Genomic DNA, 5,909 nt, shown 5'->3' with positions numbered 1-5,909 from the left:
ATCTTAACACTTTCAATGTTCTTACAAACTTAGATGCTTCTCATCACAGGCTGTCTGGTTACTTTTCAGTCAGGCTCTCCCCTTTGATCAGCATTTCAGTCGCTTGGTGGTGGTGGTGTCTGAAGGTGTAGGTGGAAGAAGAGGGATCATGGCAAAATGTCTCTCCCTTTTATAGAATCATAGAATATTAGGGTTGGAAGAGACCTCAGGAGGTCATCTAGTCCAACCCCCTGCTCAAAGCACATCCCCTGCTTTTATCCTGTTCTTTCTTCCCTCTTGTCTTTGCCCCCACCCCTTCAGAGTCAGGTGAGCATTACCTCATTGCAGTCCCAAACTGCCCAAAGGAAGGGGGGTGACTCCCTCGAGGGTCTAACAGATTCTTTTGTTGCTTCCTAAGCCAGTGTCCATTGTTGCTGTGAGGTTGGGCTGGGTTTGTCCCATCCATGCCCTGACGAGGTGTGAACTGCCTCTCTGCTCCTGGAGAGTTTTTGCATGGGCTTGCTTTAAGCCATGAGGATACATTTTCAGCCTCATAACTATATACATGAAATTATAACCTATGACATTACTATAACGTTACTGTAACAATTACCATAACATCACTATAACAACCGTGCTCAGTGCATCATGAGCCTTCCGAAGACACCTGACATGACATGACAAACTTTGCATTGGATACCACACAATCATTTTATAAAGATGAACATGGGGGTGTAGGGTGTTCCCCCGAGGTACAGAGTGTCACACCTCTCCTCTTAGTTTACTGCAAGAGGGTTAGTCACTGACTATCTCAAAGGCAGTGCACCCGGGGTCCTCTTTCCTGGACAGGGCGTCTGCTACCAGGTTTTCCCTTCCCTTTACGTGTATAATTTCCATGTCAGACTCCTGCAGGCTCAGGCTCCAGCACAGAAGTTTGGAGTTTGTGAACTTTGGTTCTGTTTAGTCATACCAAAGGTGACTGGTCTGTCAGTATTCTAAGTTTCTATTAAAGAGATAGGGCCTCAACTGTTTAACTGCCCACACCATAGGATAACATTCCTTTTCAATGACAGAGAAATTTTTTTCCGTTGGTGACAGCTTTTTACTCAAGAAGGCACTTAAGGCTTTTTGTTACCTTCCTCTGGCTGCATCAGTACAGCACCCACACCAATGTCAGAGGCATCTGTACAGAGCTCAAAGTTTTTTCAAAGTCAGGACTGGGTAGTACAGGTTTTCCAGAGAAGATTGTCTTTATCTTATCAAAACCCTTTTGGCATGCCTCTGACCAAACCACCTTATTGGGTTAGTGCTTTTTACACAAGTTTGTGATTGGGGATACAATGTTGCTGAACTCACACGCAAACCTTCTGTAGTAGTTTGCCAGACCAATGAATGATTGGACCTGTCTTTTAGTTTGGGGCACAGGCCAATTTACAATGGCTTCCACTTTAAGGAGATCAGGGGTTATCTGTCCTCCCCCCTTACCCAATGTCCCAAATAAGGGACTCTGGCTGCTCCTATTTTGCACTTAGAGGGCTTTACAGTTAGACCAGCCTCCTTGAGTTTGGACAGCACAATTCCCAGGTGTTGTTTATGATTGTCCCATGAGTCACTGAACACCGTTATGTCATCTATGTATGCCCTTGCAAAATTTTGTAAACCATTTAACACTTTGTTGAACAGCCTCTAGAAGGTCGCACCAGCATTGACCAAACCAAAAGGTAACACTGTGAATTCATAGAGGCCAACGTCAGTGATAAAAGCAGATTTTTTCTGGGCATCCTCACCAGAGAGATTTGTCAGAAACCCCATCTTAGATCAAAGGTGCTGAGCTATTTGGCTTTGCTCAGTATATCCAGCATGTCATCAATCCTAGGGAAAGGGTATGCATCTGGTACTGTAACAGCATTAAGCTTTCTATAGTCAGCACAAAAGCTTACAGAATTGTCCTTTTTAGGGACCAAGACTACAGGGGATGCCCAAGAGCTGTCAGACTCTTTAATCACTCCCAGGTCCAACATATTGTGTATCTCTGTACGAATTTTGTTCTTGTACCTTGCCAGTGGGCCTCTAAGGCCTGGAAGGTGGCAGTTGTGACCCTACTGTAAGGATTTTGTGGGTTAGCATGTGTGTTTTTCCTGGCTTCTTGGAAAACACCTCACTGTATCCTTGCAGCACTGATAACACCTCCCCCCTTTCAGTTGGTGTCAAGTCGTTGCAGATCTCAAGGCTTCCCATAGTTGAACCCTCTTGGCATTCAGCCATCAAATCAATGAATGGATGTGCCACAGTTTCCCCTTCCATACAACAGATCACGTTTACTATGGCCTCTCTGTCGTGATAGACTTTCAGCCTGTTCACATGCACAAGCTGTGGGACAGCATCATCAAGGGGCTTTTTAACTTGATACGTGTCCTCATTTGCCACTTATATTCCCTCGAAGGGCCCCTCCTAAGAGTTTTGCACTTTATACTTTTTTGCAGGGCTTAATACCATTTCCAAATCCCCTATTACAAAAGTATGCTTACAAGTATTTTTTATCATACCACGCCTTTTGCCTGGATTGACGCTCTTGAAGATTGGTTTGAACTATTTCCATCATGTCTTTTAACTCTTTTCTAAACCTCTGAACATATTCAGTCACTGGTTCTTCTTTTACCTCAGTGTTTCCCTCCCAGGAATCTTTAATGAGACTGAGGGGTCCCCTCATTTTTCTTCCATACAAAAGATAAAATGGGGAAAACCCTGTGGATTCCTGGGGTACCTCCCTGTATACACACAACAGAAATGGTAATAACTCATCCCAGTTTTGGCCCCTCTTCTTAGTGTACATCCCTAGCATGGATTTTAGAGTCCCATTGAAACTTTCCACTGAACCATTGGCCTGTGGGTGATATGGGGCAGTTTTAAGTTGTTTTGTTCCACACAACTTCCATAGTTTGTAGAAAATTTGTGACATGAAATTTGACCCTCGATCAGATAAAATCTCTTTAGGGAGACCCACTCTGCTGAATATAGTGAGAAGGGTCCTTGCCACAGTCTCAGCTTCAATATTAGTCAGAGCAACTGCCTCAGGGTACCTGGTGGCAAAATCCACTACTACTAAGATATACCTGTTCCCTCTCTGGGTGGGATGCTGCATAGGACCCATGATGTCCATCGCTACCCTTAGGAATGCCTCCTGTATCACAGGCAAGGGACGTAGAAGAACTTTCTAGGGTCCTACAGGCCTTTTCTTTGCCTGATATAATACACAAGTTCTGCAATCTTTTACGTCATTTCGTATTCCTGGCCAGTAGAAATTCTTCTTCAGCCTGTCATAGATTCTTTGTATCCTTAAGTGACCCGCCAAGGGACCATCATGCGCCATCTGCAGTAAGTCCACATGGCATTGGCTGGGTACAACCACCTGTTTAAAGGGCTGCCCAGGGCTTTTGTTTTTCCCCACAGGAGCCTCTCTAGATAACTTCCCCCCCTCTTCAAAAAAGTCTCCCCATTCTCCCTCCCTGGGATTCCCTCGAGAACATACTTCCTGATGCTTTCTAGAGTGGGATCAATCTTTTGCTCAGCTGCAAAATCCTGGCAGCTAGCAACTGGGACAGCGTCCTCAGTCACAGGGAACATTTCCCCCACCCTTGGCCCTGAGGGAGGCATGATGTCCTCCTTGGGCATGGGAGAGCACGTCCCAGCCCCTCCCCTATCTGAGAGCTGAATGCTGCTTTCTGCCGCAGGGCAATCAAGGAGACTTTCCCCTCAGCAGTTTCTGGGGCTTCAACGCCTCCCTCCAGGGACTCAATACAATATTCCTTCCTGCTACGGGTCACCACACGAATGGTCATAGCCTTGTGGAAGAAATCATTACCCACTAACATGTCAGCTGGGATGCCTTCCATCACCCCCACAACCAGATCGCTTTCCAAACCTTCCCACATCACATGGATTTTCGCTACTTGTACGGGGAACCAGGTTTCACTCACCCCCACAATTTCTGCCATTTGGCCAGGTAATATACTAGCCTTTGGGACCACACTCTGCTTAATCAGAGAGATCTGGGCCCCTGTATCCTTTCACCCCAAGTATTCCCTGCCATTAATTTTGACAGCTTTAATGTGCTCCATATCTGGTTCACTGAGGCCAGTCCCCACAAAACTTGCTTGGTAAGTTGTGAGTGTTCCTGCCTGGTTTCCCTCTGGGGCCTCTGTACTGAGGACAACTGCACTAACATGGGCTGGTGGGAGCTTGGTTTCTCTCAGCTTGGGGCACCTGTACCTCAGGTGCTCCATGGAATTACAGTTGTAGCATCTTCTGGGATCCTCTGTTTTGCTGGGAGATTTGGGGTAGGAGTTACCAGGAGAGGAATGTTTTTGGGTAAGAGAATGTTTCGGTCCCAACCCCCTTCTCTCTTCCCAGGGGCAAAGTGGGATCCTCCCTTCCCGATAGTTTTAAACCCCTCTTTCTGTGGCCTGCCCTCAATAGACGCCTGATTCTGTTTGAAGGCATCAGCTAAAAAAGCCATCTCATCCGCAGACTTTACATCTGTGTCCCATAGACACTGCTTCAGCTCAGCCTTACCTATGCCTAGGAAATGCTCTTGAGCAACAAGATCCAACATTCCCTCAAAACTTGCCACCTTCTCACCCCTCACCCATTTTCCCAACAAATCTTTCATTTTGTTTACATATTCCCCATTACTCATACCAATATCCCTCTTAAGATTTCTAAATTTAACTCTAATCTTTTCAGGGGTAATCTGAAAACTTTCCAAAACAGTATTTTTAAATTTACAATAGTCTAAAGCATCTTCAATTGGCATTCCATTGAATACATTTCAAGCTTTACCTGTTAATTTTGCAAGCAGGTTAGGAACTCTCTTATCATCAGGGATTTCATGTATTACACACAGCCTTTCAAAGGCAGCCAGATATTCAGCAACATCATTGTCCTCACTGTATGCTGGACATAAGTGCTCCCATTTGTGAATTTTTGGAGTGATGGGACTCGTTGGGGTCAGGGGGGGTTCTGGTTCTGCTTTTCTAGCAGGTCCAGCTGGTGTTTTCGCTCTCTCTCTCTTTCTTCTCTCTCTCTCTCTTTTTCTTCCATGGCCCTTCTGTGCGCAGCCTCCTCCCTGGCTGCCTCTTTTTCTTTTTCTTTTAGCTCCAGGTCTTTCAGTCGCAGTCATCGCTGGTGCTCTCTCTCCTTTTCTGTAGACTGAAGCCTAAAAAGCTCCAACTTCGCAATGGCTTCACTGCTTTCATTCATTTTCCTACTTCCCTTTCCTGAAATAAGCAAACAGAAAATGACAAAACTGAGACCTCCTCCTGGCTTTTCTTAGCCACTGCACTTAAGACTCACCTAGAATCACAAATATCAGTGCTTAAAGTGTGATCTTCACTTGGAGTAACAAGCCATACACACGCCCTTGCTTGCTGCACCACTGTGATGTTCCCCTCTGGTGTTATCCAGACCAGTGATCTTCTAGGCCACTCCAAACCTTGCCTCTGGGAGCCAGCCTTACCCAGATCTGCTGTGAGAACCCCCACTCCTGGGCTGTTCACGCACAGCCTCTGGCATGTCAGCTGCTCCCAGCTACTTGCAAGCGAATGACACTAGCCAATATCTCCAGTCCCAGACACAACCCTTGGAACCTCTGTCTTGCAGTGTCCAGTTATACCTGCTCGACACTGCAAGCTCATATAAGTTTGTCAATTTAACAAACAAATTGATATGTGTCAGGCTTGTTATCCCAAGGGGAGCCTTTGACACACCGCAAACCAAACACACTGCTTCAGGTAGAATAAACAAACAAACATGCTCAGTGCATCATGAGTCTTCTGAAGACACCCAACATGACAAACTTTGCATTGGCTACCACACAAACATTTTATAAAGATGGACATGGGGTGTAGGGTGTCCCCCTGAGGTACAGAGTG

Source organism: Lepidochelys kempii, chromosome 6 (genome assembly GCF_965140285.1).
Source record: "Lepidochelys kempii isolate rLepKem1 chromosome 6, rLepKem1.hap1, whole genome shotgun sequence".
Taxonomy (NCBI): domain Eukaryota; kingdom Metazoa; phylum Chordata; order Testudines; family Cheloniidae; genus Lepidochelys; species Lepidochelys kempii.
The sequence above is the reverse complement of the archived record's forward strand: the minus strand, read 5'-3'. Positions refer to the sequence as shown.